The sequence below is a fragment of the Talpa occidentalis genome, unplaced genomic scaffold (genome assembly GCF_014898055.3).
Source record: "Talpa occidentalis isolate TD23 unplaced genomic scaffold, MPIMG_talOcc4v2.1 talOcc4.14, whole genome shotgun sequence".
In the NCBI taxonomy this organism is placed as follows: domain Eukaryota; kingdom Metazoa; phylum Chordata; class Mammalia; order Eulipotyphla; family Talpidae; genus Talpa; species Talpa occidentalis.
In genome coordinates, this window is record NW_023601433.1 from 29,351,204 (window position 1) to 29,374,121 (window position 22,918).

General features: G+C 38.0%; 1 protein-coding gene across 7 annotated transcripts in view; it reads right to left on the bottom strand.

Annotated features, from left to right (window-relative positions):
* The window catches only part of CHRM3 (cholinergic receptor muscarinic 3), a 520,419-nt gene that overhangs the window by 243,336 nt on the left and 254,165 nt on the right, over positions 1-22,918 (bottom strand). For all 7 annotated transcript variants that reach the window (XM_054694894.1, XM_054694892.1, XM_054694890.1 and 4 more), the window contains one exon: positions 7,920-8,020. The gene's annotated coding sequence lies outside the window, so the exon portion shown is untranslated. The remainder of the gene's footprint in view (positions 1-7,919; positions 8,021-22,918) is intronic.

Sequence of the window (22,918 nt, forward strand, 5' to 3'; positions counted from 1 at the left end):
ATGTTACAACATTTTTACATATCACTCCCACATGCAAATCACAGTGACCAGTAATCTCTGAAGCCAGCACCAGGTTTACACAGGTAACAACAATTTCTATTAAAAACATTTAAGAAACAAACTTACAAAGTCACAGATCAAATAAAAAACTTGTAGATATTTTCTTAGCAAAAATGAATCAATAATTATACTTGGGCACTAGATGATAGTAGGAGACATTAATTTTCCAAAAAACTGTATTTTATATATATAAATAAATATAAACATATGTGTGCATATGTATTTAAGAAATCTTATAATATACCTAAAATATTTTGGAAATAATAATTTCCAAAAAAATATTATAGAAATAAAATATTACTGAGATACTAATGTTCCAGTAACCTGGCACATTGTCAGTCAATACAAATCTGTGGAATGGATGGATGGCATTTGAAATTAAGTGATAATTTTTCATTTTGTAAAAATATTTTAATCTTATTTTTAAGATTTATTTATTCATACATACAAGAACTGGGGTACAGACCAGAGGTGTGGGGGGTGAGAGGATTCACCAGAGACAGAGTGGGGAACAGAACAGGCAGACTGACTGAAATACACTGCTGAGGGGAGCAGCAGGTGCGACAGGATTGGTCTGCTGTGCCATGTGGGTAGCTCCCTGGCCGGCCAGGGATCCAACTCATGTTGCAGAGGCTGCAGACAGCTTCACAGTGCTGTGCTCAACCACTTGTGCCACCAGGGAGGCCCCTTATTTTTCATTTCTTGAGAGACCATTATAATATATTGAATTTTTACCAAAGTATTTATATTAATAAATAAGAGGAGGGCCTACCCTGGTGGCGCAGCGGTTGATTGCTGGCTGAGAGGCTGCCCGCAGCCTCTACAGCGCTGGTTCATTCCCCGAACGAATAAATAAATAAATAAATAAATAAATAAATAAATAAGAGGAAACTGAATAACACTACATCTTATAAAAAGGATTAAAGTTTTAGAAGGTGTGTACATTACATTTTTCTCTCTATGAAATTTTTTCAGCTCAAAAAGGTGGGAAGATGAATGAAATTCATTGCTCATCTTTCTAGATGGTCCTGCTGTGGGGCAAATTAATTTACTGCACATTTCCCTACCTGCAATGGAATGAAAAGTCAAGAGGGATTCAAGAACCACTCAGCATTTATTCAACAATGATGCATCTAGCTAGTGACTGCTTAGTATTACCGCTGGAATACTGTGAGGATTTGATGAGGGTCCCAATCCTTAAGGAACTCATAGTCTTGATTTTCTAGTTTTACTTATATTTGCCCTGACTTTATTTTCTATTTCATTGTTATTCATTTATTTTCTATTTGATTTTTTTTATAATCTACCTAAAATATTTTTTTTGCTATAAAAGCAGGATATGATACAAAAATAAAAACAAGTAAGTTGCTGAGGTTGAAAATGTCTAAAGGGAAAAAATAAATAATGGAAAGAAAAACATATTTGAACATTGACATGACCAAGTTAAATATGGGGAAGTTCTTGATTTCAGAATACCTGAAATGAAAGTTATCATTGATTACATTGTAGTATTCCGATAATGAAAAATTGTTTGTTTAATAATCTATATCCCCTATGGGGATATGATTTAAAAATTCAAATACATGAAATCCCCTATTCTATGAGACACAGTGCATTCTACACCAAGAAATAAATTTAAATTGAGAAAAAACAATTTTATGTATATAGAACTGCTATCACTGCTAATAAGACCATCATATCTATCTGGATCATCTATTCTTTTTCTAAAGTGCAAAAGTAAAGCAATGGAAAATACATCTTTTTTAAGTGGGCTTGAACTTTGCCAAGGAAATCAGAGATTTAATTAGTACATGGGGGGAATTCAACTGCTTCCTAGACAGTTTACTCAGGGAACATATTGGCAATAGGACAACATTAGAAATTATTCATTTATTAATAAGTAGTTATTTCTATATCAGATTATTCCTTACAGAGACATCATGGTATTTTACCTCCTGATGTGTATCCACATGACTCTAGCAAAGTTTTTAAAGAAAAGGCACCTCACTCAGAAGTCTTTAGACTAGAACATCTCTTAATGTGACAGAAAGAGAAGCCATACCTTAATAAAATCAGGATGAGCTGCTAACCAAAATATGAGCTTTGCTAGCTCTATGAATTTGTCCAATCCTTTAAAAATAATGTTCAACTCTCAGTATCAGCAGAGCATACTACATAGTGTCTCTGATCTGATGAATTACCATTTCTATTGCCCATTATTTTATGTATTGAAGCCATTGGCTAAGTCAGTTCTTAAGCTTTGAGATAATTTTATCTGCTTGTGTTTAAAAGTAAAATGCACTTGAATTATTCATTCCCTCATCCCACAAATATATACTAAAGTTTAATTCCAAATATTCACTTTCAGAAGTCAAAACAAGGTGCTAGAGAGATGAGAGGAAGAAGAAAAAGCTTCATATGACAGCAAATACCTATGACAAATATGCATATTTTTGGTTCCATTTGATATATTAAATAAAATAATACAAATTATCATAATCAACTTATTACTAAGTGTCCATATAATGCCTGCCCTATGATAAATATAGGATACCTTTAAGATTTGATGACCCCTAGCATATTGCATATTGGTTTTTAGGGAATCACTCTGATAAGGAGTTAATGACTAATGAAAAAAGTAGTACAAAGTGCAAAATGAAGTATGCTTTAGCTCAAGGCTCATTACAGACACTATTAATTTCCCTCTCAATAGCTATTTCATGTGATGGCAATATGGTGTAGTTTATAGAGCTTTTAATCTGTCCAGAACTAAGATGCTCAAGGATATAAGGAATTTAGAAAACTGGCTTTGTATCATTTGAAAAGGCTTGCTGGGACTAAGATAGAACTCTAGCATAAGGGGCACCAGTGCCCGAATCCTTAGGTTCTAAGTTCATCTATATTCAACCAACATATATGATGATGATTATTGTCATTACTGCTATTATTATTGAAGGGGTTAAAAAGGGAATTGATTAGATATATTTCCATTTATAAATAATTAGTTTGGCTGTTGGGTAGAGAATGGATTGATATGGGACAAGAATAGAAAAGACCTGAAACTATTATGAAAGAATGATAAGACAAGAAAGTGATGAACTGGACTTGGACTTGGGGGAATGACATTTGACATAGGGGCTAGGGAAGATGTAAGAGCAATTCTAAAACCCAAGTACAAATTACAATCACTGGAAGAGCTTCTTAAAAATTCTGAAGCCGCAGTTGCACCCACAGAAGCATTGAGTTAATTTTCTGGTGCAGCCTCAACACTGGTTATCTTCCACAGTGGGGGTTAAGAACCCCAGAGACAGAGCTAGGTTTTGAAGGAATTTATGGGTTAGGTGTGGAGAGTTCGAGAAGAAATCTTGCATGACAACTAGAGTTCTGGCACAAATAACTATAAAAATGTCTTCTTTTATTGCTTTGTTCTGCTTCACAAATTCCTTACTGTGTTCTTTACAATTTGAAGCTTCAGGGCAAGTGTGCATTGAGTAAGTGAATCAGCTCCACTTTCTAATACCATGTGCTCACTCAGTGTCTGTGTCACATTGTGGTAATTTTCACAATATTTCAAACTTTTTCATTATTATTACATCTGCTTAATCTGTGATCAGTGATCCTTTTTAAAAAGATTTATTTATTCATGCATACAAGAACTGCAGTACAAGTCAGAGGTGTGGGGGGCTGTGAATGGATTCACCAGAGACAGAGTGGGGAACAGAAGAGGCAGACTGACTGAAATACACTGCTGAGGGGAGCAGCGGGCGAGACAGGAGAGGTCTGATGCACCATGTGGGTAGCTCCCTGACTGGCTGGGGATTTAACTCGTGCTGCAGTGGCTACAGACAGCTTCATAGGCTGAGCCCTAACCCCTTGAGCCACCAGGGAGGCCCCAATCAGTCATCTTTGATATTACTATGCAATTGTTTGGGGGCACTTAGAATTGGTTCCACATAAGATGGCAAACTAAACAATAAATATTGTGTATATTCTCATCACTCTATTGATGGACTTTCACACCTCTCTCTTTCTTCTGGGGCCTCCCTATTCCCTGAAACAGAGCAAATTGAAGTCAGACTAATTAATAACACTACAATGGTTTCTAAGCGTTCAAGGACAGGGACAAGTAACATCTCTCATTTTAAGTCAAAAGCTGGAAATGAGTAAGAATTGATTAATGAGGAAGGCCATGTCAAAGGCCTTGTACACCAAACAGTTTAGCCAAATGATTGCAAAAGAGAAAATTTTAGTGGAAATTAAAGGTGTTGCTCCCATGAACACAGAAATGATAAGAAAGTATACCAGACTGTTGCTAATTTGTAGACCGTTTCAGTGATCTGGAGAGATCATTCACAAACATTCCCTTAAACCAAAATCAATCCAGAGCAAGGTCCTATCTAACCCTCTTCAATTCCATGAAGCCTGAGAGAGGTGAGGAAGCTTCAAAAGAAAAGTTTGAAGCTAGCAAAGTTACTTCATGAGGCTTAAGGAAAGAAGTAGTGCTCATAACAAAAATGTGGGGTGAAGCAGCAAGTACTGATATAAAAGTTGTAGCAAGTTAGCAGCAAGTTATTAAAAATGCATAGTTAAATCACTGATGAAGGTGGCTGCACTCAAAAACAGAATTTCCATGTAGATGAAACAGTCAACTATTGGAAGAAGATGCCATCTAGGACTTTTATAGACAGAGAGAAGTTAATGCCCAACTTTAAAGCTTCAAGGAACAGGTTGACTTTCTGGTGAGAAACTAATGTTTATTTACCATTGAGAAAATTCTAGATTTAGTGTGCAAAACCTATTCTGCCTGTGCTCTGTAAATGGAACAACAAAGCCTGGATGACAGAACATCTGCTTACAACATGATTTATTGAATATTTTAAGCCCACTGTTGAAATCTATTGCTCAGAAAAAAAAATTCCTTTCAAAATATTACTGCTCATTGACAATGCACCTGATCCCCCAGGAGCTCTGATGGAGATATACAAGATTTGTTTTTACATCTGCTAACACAACTCTGAACCTCTTGGATTAAGAATTCATTTTGACATTCAAGTCTTAATAGTTAAGAAATACATTTTTTAAAGGTCATAAATGACAGTAATTTTTCTGATGGATCTGAGAAAAGTCCATTGAAATCTTTCTGGAAAGGAGTCACTATTTGTGCTTTATGAGAAGAGGTCAAAATATCAGCATTAATAAGACTATGGAAGAAGTTGATTACAACCCTCATGGATGGCTTTGCTGGGTTCAAGATTTCTGTGGTATAAATAATTACAGCCGTAGTAGAAATAGAAGAGAATTACAAGTGGTGCCTGAACATGTGACTGAATTGCTGCTTTAATAGACAAAGTGTTGATTCTTAGGGGTGAACAAAGAAAGTGGTTTTTTTTTGAGATGGAATCTACTCCTGAAGATGCTATAAACATTGTTAAAATGACAACAGAGTATTACAGAGTACTATTAGAATATTACATAAAATTTGCTGATAAGGAAGTAGCAGAGTTTGAGAGGTTATACTTGTCTCAAGCCACATCACATGTTACAGAGAAATCTTTCATGAAAAGAACAGTCAATTGATCTAGAAAATTTCATTATCATCTTATTTTTTGAATATAAATATATATGTGTGTGTGTATGTATGTGTGTATATATATATATATATATATATATATTATATATATATATCACCTCACTGTTCATTTTTCTACCATGTTTGATTTCTCCTGTCAGGTGTAGCCCCTGTAAAATTACCACCACCAAGTTACCCATAAGCCATCACCATAGTCTCTTGTGCTCTTCCTATTTTAAGAAATTTCCACAGTGGCCCCAACCTTCAGCAGTCACCTCCCTGACCATTCAGCAATCATCAACACTGAGATAAGATCCAACATTAGCAAAACTATTCTAATTGGCTAAAGACTCTGATGATAGATGATAGTTAGCATTCTTTAGCAACAAAAATTTTTTAACTTAAGGTAAGTATATATTTCTCACATAATGCTATTTGCATACTTAATAGACTACAGCATAATGTAAACATATTTTTTATATACATTGGGAAACCCCAAAATTCAGGTGACACCTTTCATTGCAATATTCATTTTATTACAGTGGTCTGGAATCAAGCCCAGAACAGCACTGAGATGTGTCTTTAGTTTAATATTTGTGGTATAAATAGAAGACTGAGAACCTAGATTTTTACGTGATTTTCACTGATTTTTTTATTTGCTAATTTTTTAAAAACACAGCATAACAATTTTGTGTAAGCCAAAAAAGCTACAGAATAAGTCATACAAGACAGATCTAACAGTTAGTGACTAGTTGCAACTTCTGCCTTAAGTCAGGAAGGTTAAACTCCAATTAGGATTTCTGACTCTCACAGAATGTAGTGATGGAATTCTTTGGAGACTCTTGGAAACACATCTATTAATTACTTGATATGTTTAGGCATAAAGGTGACCCAGTATATTGGGTGCACTGCAATTGTGAATTTATTTTTTTCCTCTTTCCCTCTCCCTCTTTCTGCCTTTCTCCATTCCCTTCTTCCTTCCAAATTAAGTGATAACACTCTTTTTTAAGGAAGCACAATAATTTTTACCTGAGGTTGGAGTTAAGCACTAAAGTTAGTTCTCATACCTGATTAAGTCTCAAGTCTATACTACTCATATGTGCTTTGAGAACAATTTTTGGGGGAGTACAGTTAGTGCCAGAAAGTTTTTATAGAATTTATCTTTTTTTTTTTTTTACTGTTTTTTTTAATTTAAATAATAAATTTTATTTTTATATTACCCCATACAATTGCAAACGCCCCATTCTGACTCCAATCCCTCCCCTCCCGCCCCCCACCCCCCCAAAAGTGTCTCTGGTTCATAGTTTTTTGTTGATTTTGATTTTCACTTTCTTATATTAATTTTCTGGTCCCTTATTTAAGTTTTCTAGATTCCATGCTCAGCGAAATAAGCCAAAAAGAAAAAGAAAAATACCGGATGGTCTCACTCATAGCAGGAATCTAGAATTTATCTTTTAAAAATATAAATTATATAGATGGGCCACCTTTATAAATATGTACCAGCCTTTCAACACATATGCCTTATTCCTAATAGTATTCAAAGAGTTGAACACAAAAAAGCAATTACTCTCATAAGTTATTTTAGGGATAAAATTACACACACACACACACACACACACACACAAACTCATCTCAGTAGTCTGAATTGGATTGAATCAGGAGCTACAAGGTTCACATCTTATGAGAATCTAATTTCAGAATATTCCTTTTAAGAGAATTCACTAAGCCAAAAGCTGTCAAGTTACTCTATTTTTGGTTTTTATGTCATGATATACCAAGGGAGTAATTGTCACAAAAACTTAGCGATCAAAGGATCAGTCATTGATTCACATACCTAGTCATTTAAGTCCATAATTTAGTACTCAGTTTTGTCTAAACCTGGACTGATTTGGGGGGAAAATGTTTACATGCTTTTGTTAGAATTCTGAACTACAGTTATTTCCGGGGGTAAATCATATTTCATATTCTTGATTTCCATAGAATTGCAAATAACCTTATTATTTTCTATATGAGCACAGAATTTTCTCCTTTCTGCTAGACTGAATGTATTCTTAATTTGTATTTATCACATTACATTACAAAGAAAATGAAGGCCTTTTCGGGAGTCTCATAGGTCATACTATACACACATACTTCTAAGTAGAGAAGACAAAGATCACTTCTGACACATGAATTTTGCTCCTCAGAACAAATTCTATTCTCAGTAAAACAACAACAGTGACAAGGATAGAAGCACCTCCACAGTGATTATCCTAAAACATGCGGAAGCATATCTTGAAGGTTTACATACCTATTCCAGGTAGGATCCTCAAAGCAATCCAATATCAAGGACTGAACTGTGTGCTAAACTTCTCTTCTGGAAAGAAGCCAGATGCCATGTCACCAAGAAAGCTGAAAATCAAACAAATAAAGAAGGGGTAAATAAATCTAAAAACAAGGTAGAAGACTAAATAGAATGCCTGGGATACTAAATTATGAGATGATAATTTAGTGACTGATTTCTTGACTGGAGTTTGATCCATTTTCCACATGTACGTCATCAAGAAACCCTTAAAAAGAAACCCTTCTATTGTATAACACCTGTTAGCATCCTGCTAAGTGAGTGACCCATGGCAATTACAGGGGAAACGAGTAAGTATAAAATACTTCACACTGATACAGTTCTTCATATAGTCAAATGTTCTTAGGCAGAAACTTCTAATAATTGGGAGTATTTTATAAGCACCCCCACTTGATACATGCATGACTCATATTTATGTTGTATATAGAAAGGTCTGTGTTGAGCTTCCTTCCCAAGTTTTAGGGCAAACAAGCAAAGAATCACTCACCTTACTAAGAGAATTTGCTATTTCATAGCAACACGTATTTGGCATTCAATACTCATAATTTTGGTCAATATTTACTGACTGAGCCCACTGCCTGAAACAGGTATTGGGTTAAAAACATGAGCAGACTTGGTCCTGCCCTCAGCAAAAACAAATCCAGATCATTCTATTACAGGGTGCCGAGAACTAAGTAATTGCCTGTCCGGGTGCAATGGTGGTGTCCCCAGGCAGAGGGTTTTTAAGCTGAGTCTTGAATGCTGTGGAGAGTGACAGACAAAGGGCTAGGGTGGAGAGGGAGGATATGCAGAGAGCTTGTTCAAATCTAGGAAACTGTGAGGGAGAATGGAATGTTCTGAAAAGCTGCCTGAATGGGCCTATAAGAATGTGAGAGTAGAACATACACAAATCAAATGACAGAACAGCCTTTTAGAGATTACAATCACCATAAATCAACCTAACTGTACAAACAGAAACCCCCTCTTCTGGCCCACACAACCCATCATCGTATAGAACTTGAAAGCTTTTTCCAAAATCTGTACACCCATGTCCTCGTTCTGGCCTCGCAGTCTCTCTGCCAGTTAGGAGAGTGTTCCCTGACCTCTAATGTCTGTTAGGGGCAACTGAGGTTGAGGACTTGTTGCAGACAAGTCCTAGCTTCCCTCTGCCAGCAGGCGAGGTGTGATGCCAGGCCTCATGAGCAAATGTGAGTGGCACAAAGCTGAAAGTGGTGTGGCCGGCCGTTTCACTGACCATCCTGTTTCAGGGGAGTGTGTGGCCATGGGTGCTGCCGAGCAGGTGCTGGCCCAGGGGCACTGTTTCCCGAGCACCTTTTCTGTCTTCAGTTTCAGGAAGACAAGCAGGGGGTTGACCAGGAGGTGATGAAGTCCACCAGTTTTCATCTTGAGTGTCCTGATATTTTTAATAACGACTTTGTGTTGCTGTAGTGCAGACATGGCTAGGTGCTATATACTGTCCAGCAAAACTGGAAAAACTGCTTATTGCATGTCAGTCCAGCTGTGACCCTCCTATTCCTTCTGCAGACTTAACTGTTACACAGGCACCTCTCTCAGACCTGGTAAATTTTGCCAGTGCTTTAATAATTTTGATGGTGCAGTCAGTGGATAAAGGGCTTTGATGTAAGTAAGAAAGAAGTTAGAATTGTTGCGTCTATTCAGATAGAAAAGGAGTCCAGGCTCATTTGTAACATGAATATTGGGAGAGCAGACATGGAGATGGGGATAAAAGCAGGTTTAGAAATATAAAATGAAATAACCTTGACTATGAGACATAAAGGAAAGGCTTATGTAAGAAATAAAAAGTCTAAAGCAGCCATAGCATTCTCCAGAGGGTGAGAAATACAGTTGCTGAGACTGGAAGGATTGAGAGGATTTTTTCCCCCTCCCTCCCTTCTCTCTCCTTTTCTCTTTTAAATTCCTGAAGTGAAACTGCTTAGAGTGTGTCTTACTCAGTTCATTTCTCACGATGAAGGTTAGAGACTGGAAAATCTTTTGGTAGCCCCCCAAATTGCCTGGCCTTCATGAAAGAGGATAGACATTTATATTTCCTACTTTTCTAATTGTGACACTGTATGCTTGTTACAGGATTTTGGATACCTTATAACAGATCAGGAATTCTTTTGGCCTTAATAAAGAGTGATTGCTTAGAAAGGCAGCCCCAGATGCAAAGGCCCTCAAGACAGAACCAATTCCAGGCAACAGATGAGCAATAATGCCTAGAAAACAGACACTAGATTTAAGACAGAGCAAATTCAAATGGCAGTATCATCCAGATGTGCCAATTCTGGCAATTATCTTGTCTTACAATTGATTGGTTGACAAACTACATTTGTTACCATAGAACTAAATTTGTTCTTGGGTAGGATTTGAAAGATTGAAGGTTTAAGTATCACTGGAAACCAAAACAAAGAGGCAAACAAATAAATCAAAATACCTCTGAGAAATCTAGCAAAAGGAAACTTAGCTAAAGCATTTTAAAGAAAATGTGGACTATACACAGAATTCTAACATGAGTAATCAATGGGAAAATAATTATTTTGAGTATATTTTGCATTAGTTTGAATGAACACCTAGATAGTCACAGGGCTCAGCTGATCTGATCTCAGCGATTTGTTACACAATTCAGCACTTGATGACAGGGTAGAGATCGGTTTTCTACGAACTTTGACATTTGACCTTGATGAATGTAAACTCTACAGAAAGCTGGTTCTTTGAAACTTTGGGTCAAGTAAACTCCAATGGATAATTTATACAGGAAGTTGGAGGTGCGAAGGTATTTAGATGAGGTGAGGGAGGCAGAGACAGAGGGAAGAAGTAATAATTTCCTGTGTGTCATGAACCCAATAGGCATTAATTCATGCAGTTATTTCAGCAACCTTGTGAAGTTGATATCATTGTTAGTAGTTTTTAAATGAAGATTTATTTTTAAAGGTTAATTCACTTAATATACAAGAAATAGCCTGAGTTGGGATACGAATCTATGCTTATCCGATATTCAAGTGAATTCTCAAGTTAGCCACACTAATTCTCAAATAAGAAGCACGACGTAAATTAATAAAAAAATTAATGACAAAGAAATCCAAATTAAAAAAATGGCACAGATTGTAATCTCTAATTACAAATAAAAAACTATAAATGCAGATGAGATTACTGGGAAAATAACCGATAAATTCATATATTTCTGGACCTATTATAAAGGTGTCCACCTTGTTGACTCATCAGTCTGACCCATGGCTATATGAAAAGTCCTTTAAATAGATTCATATTTTTGGGCCTAGTAATCCTACTCATGAATTAGTCCAAGGATATAATTCAAAATTAAAAAAGCTATACTTAGGGAAATGGTCATTGAACATTAGCCACAATAGCACATAGTAGAAGCTCTTGGTTAATCCAACAGGGTGGGGGGACTAAGAAAATATTGGTATATTAGTTCCATAGTTGTTATTACAGTGATAAATAAGTTGCAACAGGGAGAGTGATATAGAAAGTGGTATATAAAATTACATGTTCTAATTATAAGTAGTCAGTACAATAATACATACAGTTACAATAGGAAGAATTCTAAAGAAAGCAGTATATAAAATTGTATGTTCTGATTGTAAGTAGTTACAAAATATATATGTGAAGAAACATTAGTCTGGTTACCAGAAAAAAGAAAACAGTTGTGCTGAGGTAGAGTAATTAGGAATGCATTTAACAAAATTCTTAATCCCATTCTCACAACACAATTTAAAATTGTAGTTATTTAATGTCTCCACTGAATAAAAGTACAGGCCCATAAATATGACATATTTGGAGTATGTGTTTCCGTGGTTAAACGGTTTCCAGAATTTACAATATTATTTTATTAGATTATTAACTATTTGAAGTGGAGGAAGGAAATACACTTAGTATCATGCTAGGATAAAATGTGTATCTATTAACAGAATGAGGAAAATCAATTTCTTATAACAGTTCATGAAAAAATAAGATGACAGTAATAAGATTTATTGACACAACTGCTATTGCATGTGATTTTAAATGAATGTATGATCAAGGTCTTTTCCACTTTGTACCATTTCACCTTCTCACATTCCCTCCATCCCATTATCTAGGAACAGAAGAAAGAGTCTGGGGCTCCAGACATGATTTTGTTTATTTTCTCTGCTGGCGGGGGCGGCCAGGAGGGGAGAGGCTTAGGGCTCCTTATCTATCTGGATGCTGACAGTCCTGCTGATATTAGGGTGGAGTTTATCACTAGTATGCAACCCATGTGCTTCTCCTTGACCTGATAAGGCTGGATAGACATCTCTGTTTAACTCCACCTCATCTTGCTTTCCTGCTCAAAATGTAACCCTTTTCTGGGGTCTGTCTGTGATGCACACTCAGCCTAGGAGTACTGTAGCCCTTGGTTTGGAATCTTTACCCATCTGATAGCACCTCAATGTCTGCACAAGTGCTTCATTATCTTGGGTCATACCGGAATCTAAAAGCCAAGACTTCCCTCGGACTGACTGGGCAGAACTGCTAAGTCCACTACGATGTTGGTAAAGGCCTTTATAAGAAATAGCTTCCTATCTGGGCATATCCCTCATTTTTCACTAACATAACTCTCATTCTCTGGGCTACAATTTCAAGAAAGAACATTGGGGGTCCCAGGTTGCACTGCTTGTCCTGCTTCTTCTCCTTCCTTCCCTTTCCACTGTCATTCTTGTTTTGTCTTAATTTTCTTTCTTGGTGTTATATTCCCTGACTCTCAGAAAGTGAGCCCACATGTAATAAACTGAAGGGTTTTTTTTTTTTTTTAAACCACACAATATAAGTTTTTTTTTTTTTTTTTTTTTTTTTTTTTTTTTTTTTTTTTTTTTAGCTTGGACCTTGATAAACTAAAAAGAAAAATGTCTAGAAAATTCTTTTTCAAAAACTAACCTGGATTTTCACTTACTCTATCCATGATAGAGTAACAGGATGGATATTACTTTTATCCTTGTCACATCACCCCCTCTCAAAAAAACAAAAACAAAAACATGAAACCTATACAAAAGAAAGGAAATAACTATTTTCAGTAATTGGACCACTAATTGAATGGGGTGACTGCAGAAGAGGAACCAATAAGGGAAAAGAAAGATATATCTTGTCTTTTTCTTTGCAAGATAGTTCTGGAAAATGAGCAGAGGAAGGGAAGCTTGGTTGATTCACTAAGTTGAGCAAGTGGTGATCAGAGTGTGAGGATGCCAATAATCCTATGAAGATGCTCAACATTAGTTATTAGAAAAATTATAGTTAGAACCACTGTGAGGGGCCTCCCTGGTGGTGCAGGGGTTTAAGAGACAGTACTATCAAGCTATTGTCAGCCACTGCAGCATGAGTTAATCCCCAGGCAGGGAGCTGACCCACATGGTGCAGCAGAACTTTCCTGTCTCACCCACTGCTTCCCCCAGCAGTGTATTTCAGTAGATCTGCCTATTCTGCTCCCCACTCCATCTCTGGTGAATCCTCTCACTCCCCCTCTCCCCCCCACATCCCTTGCCTATACCCCAGTTCTTGCATGCTTGCATAAATAAAAATAAATCTTAAAAAAAATCCACTATGAGATTCCATAACACACACATTTGAATGGCTAATATTAAAATCGCAAACTATACTAGTGTCACCAAGGAAGTCAAGCCACTTTAACTTTCATTTACATGTAAAAACACTTGGAAGAAACACATGGGGTGTGAGATATTTGGGGAGGCTGACAATGGCAGCCTTTATCTTGATTTGGAATTTAATTTTGTTCCTTTCATCCCAGACTTGCCAAGCCCTCTTTGTTCCTTTCCTATAAGTCCCCACCAGAAAGTGCCTTAGACTTGTGGCAAGCTTTTGGGCCTCAGTAGCCCTCTTTGGACCAACCGTGCTTGGCTGGGCATTTACCCATGAGGGGATGGGTAACTTTGGGTATTTCCTTGGGAAACTATACCCCTTCTCGTCTTCCCTCTCTATGCACAATCATTTTATTAAAGATCTTACACACAAAGAGTATGCGCTGTCTTTATGTGGTCAATGGCAGAATCCCTCTAGCATATGGAAGTTTGGGGGAACCCGGGGTGTCCCTCAGTCTGCCTGCTAACATACATGCATTCTACCAATATAGTTCATGAAAATAAACCTTACCTAGCTGCTTCTTCCTTTCTGAGAGTTGAACTCTTAAAAATCTAGTTATTTCTAAGTCATTTTTAATATTACAATACCAATTTAGGTATCAGATAATATTCACACCTTGCATTTGTTTTAACATAGTCCAGCCACACAGAAGAAGCAAGCTGGCCTTGTGCTAATGAAGCCAGGCGGTGAGTAGAGGGTCTTATTAAACTATTCTGTCTACTTTTGAATATGCAATTTTTAATTTAAAATGTTTTAAACATCAGTGGGTTGCATTTCTTGAATTAAAATATCATCCTCAGTATATTAATTAACATTATCATTATTATTATTTTTTTTTGGGTGGGATCAAAGTTAACATTATTAAAGGAGGACTTTAATCCCTCCTCTCCACATTCTCATTCTGATTGTGTGAAAAGTGTTTCCTACATTTTCTATGATGTCGCTTTCTCCTTTTCTCTCCTAGTCAACAGGCGCTCTTGTCTGAGAAGCACCTTGTGCAACAAGTATAAGTCAAAACCTGAATTACCTGAGGAAAAATGAGCTAAATCTCTGAGTCTGGTTCTTTATATTATACAATAATGCATTTCAGTAGGCTTGGCCTGCAGGAGACAGCCCCTTTTAGGAAGGAATGAAACAAGACTGTGGAGAAACACCACGTTGCTGTGTGAAGTTGATTAACAAGACTGCTTAACAAGCTGATTGAAACAAACAGAAGAGAGAAATCAATTCAACACAATGAGCACAAGAGACGGTATAAAAGGTTGAAAAGGGAAAGGAAATTGAACTTTATTTTTTCCTACCTTTCCCTTGTAAGGCATTCACACTCTTGCTAACTTGAGGGAAAGTTCACTCCAGGCTCGCAGTCCCTTGAGTGGGGTTTGGGTCTGAAAGTGCCAGGCCCACTGCTGACTAACCCAGTGTGTGAACTGGCTCCATGCTGTCAGGGCTTCCTAGGTTTTCTGGTGAGAGTGAAGCTCAGGATGAAGTCAGTCAGAGTAGAAATTGATTAATGATTTAGAAGGCAGTGTTCAACTATGTAGGCAGGGATGCCCTTTAGAGAAATTAATGTCCCTTTCAATTTCTTGGCATCATAGAAAATGGAATATGGCATTCACCCCCGATCCTATTATGTCTAGAACTACCCGTTCTTTCTGTAAATAAGTCCCCAAACTGTTTTTCTAATGAGCAAGAGTGGACAAAAAACATGTACTAATTATCAACAAAGAACATAAGCTTCCGCAATCACACTCTGATGTGATAAATTATAATTCTGTTCTCCAGAAACCAACACATTATGGATGAACCGGGAATTGTTTTTAATGTTAAACTAGAACAAAACTAGGCATCAGAATGTCAACAATACAAGTTGTACAGAGGCAACACAAGACCCTATTACGGAAGAGTTCTAATTCTCTTAGACAAGGGCCTCTTAAATTTTTTTTTAAAGATTGATTTATGCATACAAGAACTGGGGTACAGGCCAGTGATATGGGGTGGGGGGATGAGAGGATTCACCAGAGACAGAGTGGGGAACAGAACAGGCAGACTAACTGAAATACACTGCTGAGGGGAGCAGTGGGCGAGACAGGAGAGGTCTGCTGTACCATGTGCGTGACTCCCTAGCTGGGGATCGGACTCGTGCTGCAGTGGCTGCAGACAGCTTCATAGGTTGTGTCTCAACCCCTTGAGCCACCAGGGAGGCAAGGCCCCTTAAATTTTAACTACATCATCTTGTAGACCATTTCAGTTTAGGAATGAGTTTAAAGAAGTATGAGGAAAACGAGTCTGATGGTGGAACACGGGTCAGAAAAATTCCAGTTCCAAGAAGAGAGACTTATTACACCTGTCTCTCCCCTAACCCAATTATGAATAATCATTTCAAAGTTATTCAAAGGAATTCAGGCAGGGAGCATGATTCACTAGCGACTTTGTATAATTTGGAGAAGTATAAGCCATCTTCCTTGCCTTTGGGGAGTTTATGTTCAGTTTTTAGGTGCTCAATATTACTGACAGTGAGTGCTACAGTGTTGTGGGAAAGGCATAGATTCATAAAGGATAAATTGACAAATAGCAAATGTTTTGTGGGAGATAAGCTAAATCTTAAAATATGAGAACAATTCATAAAAGAGTTGGGAATGCTTCAGGGATGGGGAACAACATAAACAAGGGCTGAGAATCAGGAATCAAGATGATCTACTGTGGGTCAAGGGAGAATTAGACACTGAGCACTTGCTTACACTCAGCAGTCTCAGGGGAGGCCAGGTGGGTGTCAGACTGAGGAAAGCTTCGATGCAAGTCTTCAGAATTTGTATTTTACCCTGAGAGCAATGCAGAGTCACTGAAATGTTTTGAGTGTTCTGACCTTGAGTTCTGAACAAAGAACATTTCCTAGTAGTGGTGCACTCCTAGTAAAATGAGGCACTTAGAATCTGTACACTTTGCCAAATTTCAAAACAGTCCAACCCACAACACTTACCACATATTGCTTTCAGTTGTGTGAGAAAGAACAGAGTTTGTCACAAAGTTATAAAGCTACAAGAGCACGGGAAGGCTAGTTTGGTTTTCACCAGGCATGGGAATACAGAGAAAGCTGATCTATGCCTGTGGAGTGGGACAGGTTGACAGGCAGTCACTGGACCTCAGGAAAGGTACGCTAGGAGAAGTACAGGAAGCACCTGGAGGCCCAGAGCAGACATGGCATCAGAGAGCAGAATTGGTGCAAAGGAGAATGGAAAGATGCTTTGAGAAAGTGATGTCTGCCTTTGGGCTGCAGTTTCTTCATGGAGCTCTAAATTTCTACTGTTTAAATTCACATTGAAAAAGGTGAGTGAGGGCCTCCCCGGTGGCGCAGCGGTTGAGCGCTGGGTTGTGAAGCTTCCCACAGCCTCTGCAGTGCCAGTTCAATCCCTGGCTGCTCCCCGGCCACCGGAGGAGGGTCCCACATGGCGCGCAGACCTCTCCTGCCACCCGCTGCTCCCCTCAGCAGTGTGCTTCGGTCCTTCTGCCTGTTCTGCTCCCTGCTCTGGCTCTGGTGAATTCTCTCACCCTCCCGCACTTCTGACTGTACCCAGTGCTTGTATAAATAAATAAATAAACCTTTAAAAAAAAAAAGAAAAAAGGTGAGTGATTCTGAGATCGCATGTTATAGAGAGAATCGTGAGAAAAGTTAACGTCGTGATGGAGATGGCAGTGAGTCTAGGCTCAAGCAACAGTGTTGAGTAGAGGTGGAGTCTGGGTTTCAGGTGCCAAAGAACATCACAGAGAAAATATTTAACTAGACTTCTGCAGTATAATGCCTGACACCAAGTTTTGGACAGCCAATGCATCCATTTTCAAAAACATCTGCCTCAAATAAACACATTACCAGCCGTATGTCACAGCTGTGAATAAAACAACTAGGTAAGAAATCTGGCCACTCCCACCCACGAAGCTCCTTTTTTAGGAAGCCCTGGGTAATCGAGATCACTGTTTTAAAATGATCCCGCTTTCCTTCTTGCACCCTAATTCCTGCTCATAGGCTTTAAATTCTCAAATAAACAGCAAATGTGTGAAACTTTAGGCAACACACCCTCATCCCCAATGAAGCCAAAGCCTCAGGTGGCTGTTCTCTACTGGATACCTCCCAGGGTGGCTCTGGCATGCCCCCCCAGGACTTGTGATACTAAATCTTGATCAAGTTCCCTGATGGTGGTGACTGAGGTGCATCTTGTAATCATGATAAGACCCATGAGGGCCAGTTCAGCCACAACACTGGCTCAGGTAGGGAAATGCCTCAGGCATTCCTAGTCCACAGCATTGCTCTCCACAGGGCGAGACCAATACAGCAACTTCTCAGCCGGATACAGAAGATTCGTCACTTATTTTTACAAAGCAAAGGAACCAGAATAATAATTCCTTTAAGATACACATGCAATTTGCAGCAACATGGATGGCGCTGGAAGGGATCATGCTCAGCGAAATAAGCCAAAAAGAAAAAGAAAAATACCGGATGGTCTCACTCATAGCAGGAATCTAGAAAACTTAAATAAGGGACCAGGAAAATGAATAACTATAAGAAAGTGAAAATCAAAATCAACAAAAAACTATGAACCAGAGACACATTTGAGGGGGTGGGGGGCGGGAGGGGAGGGATTGGGATCAGAATGGGGGGGTTGCAATTGTATGGGGAATGTAAAAATAAAATTTATTATTAAAAAAAAAAGCTACTTCCAGAACAGAGAGGGAAGATGTGAAAAAGATGCCCCGAGATAGTTTATTCCACCTATTAAAAAAAAAATAATTCCTTTAAGATAAATTACAGGCATTTAAGATAATTAGGGAAAGGAAATGAGTGCGCGATGTGTGTGTGTGTGTTGTATGGGTGCATATGTGTGAATTTCAGGGGTTTGGGAAATAGATCTGTTTTTTAGAAATGCTGAGCCTAGTGTGTTATGTTGCTCAATCAGTAGCATAAACAATTGTAACAGAGAAATTAATCCCTGGAGAGATGGTTTAATGATCATAATGTAAAGATGTCCTACCTGCACAACCATTTTTAGAGTGATTTGAGAATAGATGTGGAATAGGAAGAAAAGAATGTAAAACAGGAGAGGCAGATTCAGGGAATATCTATTTCAGTGGGCAGGAGTTGGAAAGAAGCATTCAGCCAAAACCCAGGAACCAACAAGACAAAGTGGAGAGCACAAGGATTCTGAGAAATTTTTGCTGAGACTCACAAAATAGATAGCAACTGCCTCATATTCAAAGATGCTTTCAAGTAGAAAAAATAGTTTAGGTTAAGAAAGAGAAGGGCTCACTGATAACCTTTAAGATGAATGCTTCAGGGTAATTAAGAAGTAGAAGCCAAATGACAGAGACATAAAGACGAGCAGGATAGTTGGGAAGGGTGGATGAAGCTGAGGGATCTGGAATGACGGGGAAGCAGGACAACATTTGCTAACTGGAGGAGATGTGGCCAGAAGTGCAGGAAGACACGCAAGTCTTTTGAGTGAGTAAAAGGAGACTGAGTGAGGTCAAGAAACATTTAATTTTTTTTCTTTAAAACTAAGATTTCTTTATTTAATTTTTTAAAGATTTATTGTTATTGAAGTACCACCATTTTAAAAAAAAGATTTATTTATTTATGTATAGAATTATTGGGGTACAGGCTAGAGTTACAGGAGGTGAGAAGATTCACCAGAGACAGAGCTGAGAGGATTCACCAGAGACAGCAGGGAAAAGAACAGGCAGGCAGACTGAAATACACTGCTGAGGGGAGCAACAGGCGAGGCAGGAGAGGTCTGCTGCATCATGTGGGTAGCTCCCTGGCCAGCTGGGGGATCGAACTCTCACTGCAGAGGCTGCGGACAGCTTCACAGTGCTGCACTCAACCCCTTGTGCCACCAGAGAGGCTCCTGAAGTACTGTTACAGGGCAATCCCAGTATAAAACGGGTTGCCTAACTGTGGGTCCTCACCTGCGTGCCTAAAGGGGACTTAAACTGCAGGAACACACAAAAGGTTAACAAAAGGTTTATTTACAAGGGAAGGGAAAATGAGGAAATGAACAACTCAGGGAGAAAAAGAGGGAAAAAAATGTCCCGCCAAGACCAGGTGCTGCCTAGCCATGATCATGAGCCAAGAGTGGGAGCCAAGAGAGTGAGACCCACTTACATGGCTAGTTATAAACACAAGCCCAAGAAAATGGCTGCGTAACTCTGCCCTTAGGTCCTTGCAACCTCCCTTTGGGGAGCATGGGATTTGAGTTCCCAGTGTCTTGAGGGAGTGGGATGGAGTCCACAAAGTCTATACGGAGTTTGCTCAGGGCATCCTTTCCCCCTAACAGTACCACTATTTCATATCCTCGCTAGTGTTTTGACAGTATAGGATTTCCCCCTTCAGGTGTGGTCATTGTGCCTGCCCACCCCCAAAACACCTAAAGTCCTCCCCCATGGTCCATGTGTCCTCTCCCCCCATCCCAATTTTTACCCTTCTTCTGCCCGCTCCCTCCTCTGAAAGCTACAGGTCAGTTTTCAAGGGTTGGTAATACATTCGTCATTGACTGACCCTTTGTTTGGTTTCTCTATATTCCACATATAAATGACACTATCTGGTATTTATCTTTCTCCTCCTGGTTTATCTCAATTAGAATAATCTCTTTCAGCTCCATCCCTGTTGCCACAAATGGCATGAATTTATCTTTTTGATTGCTGAGTAGTATCCCACTGTGTATATATACTACATCTTGTTCCACTCATCTGTTTTGGGGCACTTAGGTTGTTGCTAAGCAAATGAAATTTTAAATTTTATATTCAACAAATGTGTATCCCAGGATTTCCTGGGGAGACATTCCAAAGAGAATGGAAGAAGAAAATAAACTTTCTGAACTCTACAGGTCCAAAGGGACAAGGATAATTGTTGCCTCCATTTCACAGAATAATGAACATTTGGAAGATATTTTGGATATAGAGAGTAAGTCCATTAGTTCTATGGAAACAAGACCAGTGTGCCTGTAACTTTGATTGTGGAGCAGAAAGAACTGGGCCACACACAGCAGGAATTCAAAAAATTCTTTTGATACTGTTGAATCTGGGATAAATCAAACATGAAATAAAAGCTATTTTCCTTTCCAGGCTATGTACATGAGCTTCTAGAGCTGGATGGAAGAGGATGACTTCCATGAAGATAGTGCTTTATGCTTGGAAAGAAAGGAGTCTAAATATTTACATCAAAGAGGATTCTTAGTTAAGTGACTAGTCATCCATTGTTTTCTGATTTCATAAAAGTATTTTTAAAATGAAAACTACATTAGAGTTTTGGTAGCTCTTAATTCTTCATGGGGGAGAAGAAGGAACTCAGTGTAATTTGAGAATCACATTTGTGAAATTTGGTCTCATGACTTAAAAAAATGAATTTAAAATTTAAATGTATAAAATATTGTATATTTTAGAAATGTTTTGATATTTAAATGGCTTTCACTTTACCACCCAAAATTGTATCCCATTGGTTCCCTAACCTGGTGAAATAATCAAAATTCTCCAGAGATTTCTTTAAAGAGAAAGATTTTTGGGTACCATCTCCAGAGATTAAATTACATAGGGTCCACTGTAGTGGCCAGCAGCAGAGGTAGGCAGTGGTTGTTCCCCTGCCATGTCATTCCAGGGCATGCAGCTCTGGGGCTTTGGCAGTGGAGGTGACCTTAAACCCCAGGGCCTTTGGTTTAGGGCCACAGGGAGAAATTTTGGGCCCCCTACAACTGTAGGCAGTAAAAAAAAAAATAAAAAAATTACATAGGGTCCAAGAATTTGTATTTGTAGGAAAAAATCTCTAAAGGAATTCTGAATGAGTCTTCAGCTGGTAAGGACTGACTACACTTAGCAAAATGTAAAATAAATATATTGTATTGGCGTTGTACAAAATTTAAGAGTTAATTGGCATTGCTCAACTCTTCCTCCAGATAAAAGACTCACTTGTTTCATTTGGAAATCCAATAGGTAGGGCTTTAGTTTTCCTCTTTAAAAATACAAAAAGAAAATTATGCAGTAAACTAGAAATTAATTTACTACTGTATATTCTTTCTCTCACTTTTGATTCCATTCCCTTGACTACTACAGCATTGATATTAGATGAGATCACCCACCATGTATTTGCAACAGGGAAGCAATCACACCTCCCTCTCACGGGGATGCCAGGCAAGGAGAGAAAGTGAGTATGCTGTGTGCAAATTAGATGGGATCAGCAGTTCAATAACTGGAGGCAAAATTCAATATTTGGATTTTTTGGTAGCCTCCAAAGTTTGTTGAAATAAATTGAGTCCATCAAAAACTACACTTGTATCTATGGAGCACCTTACCCCAGCAAGGCTGAGGGACAGTAATGGGAACCATGCAAACAGTCTTTAAATTCAGGGGTTACTTCAAATATTTCCTTAAAAATAGGCCTAATATTGTTTTGAGGCCATAATACAGCTCTTCTGTGTAAAACGAAAACCTGAGATATTCCCAATATTTTACCAAAACCTGAACAAGTAGCTACCACAATCAGAAACAATGAAAAATGTTGTGATGAAGTCATTTTGTCACCTATACCTTTTGTATTAATTTTGTCATGTTCCATGGCTAAGTATCTTTGCTTGAGAAACCATTTTGGAAAAGAGACATGCTATTCCAATAACATTTCATACCTACTCTACTCTGTGAATAAAAGACTGTTCCTACTTAATGCAGGGCAGACTTATCTTTATTAAAAGATAATATAATGAAGCTGGCAATTAGGTATTGTGTGTTTGCAACAATCTCTAAAGCAGCAGCTTTCAAGAGTTTTTAAACTTCTTATCCACTATTTTATATATATATATATGTATGTATATATGAATCAAACCTAAAGCAGACACTTATCTAAAACTACAACAGAAGTTTCCTGTAACGATATTTATTCTCACAATGCATGGTATGCTTACATTTTTTGTTCTACTTTTTAATGAGTAGATTTTATTCTTTAGAGTAGTCTTAGGATTGTAAAAGTAAACAGAAATTTAAAAAAAAATGACTATATATCCTTACCATCCTCCACCAACACCATTTCCCTTACTGTTTACATCTTGCATTAGTGTGGTACACTTGTTGAAATTAAGGAACACCAATACATCTTTATTAAGTAAAGTTCATACTTCACATTAGGGTACACTCTTTGTGTTGTACAATCTATGGATTTTGCTAATTTTATATGGGCAATTTTCACTGTCCTACAAATCTCCTGTACTCTATTCATTACACATTTCTTCCTTCCCCTCAACTCTGGCAACCACTGATATTTGTATTTTTGCCATAGTTTCACTGTTTCT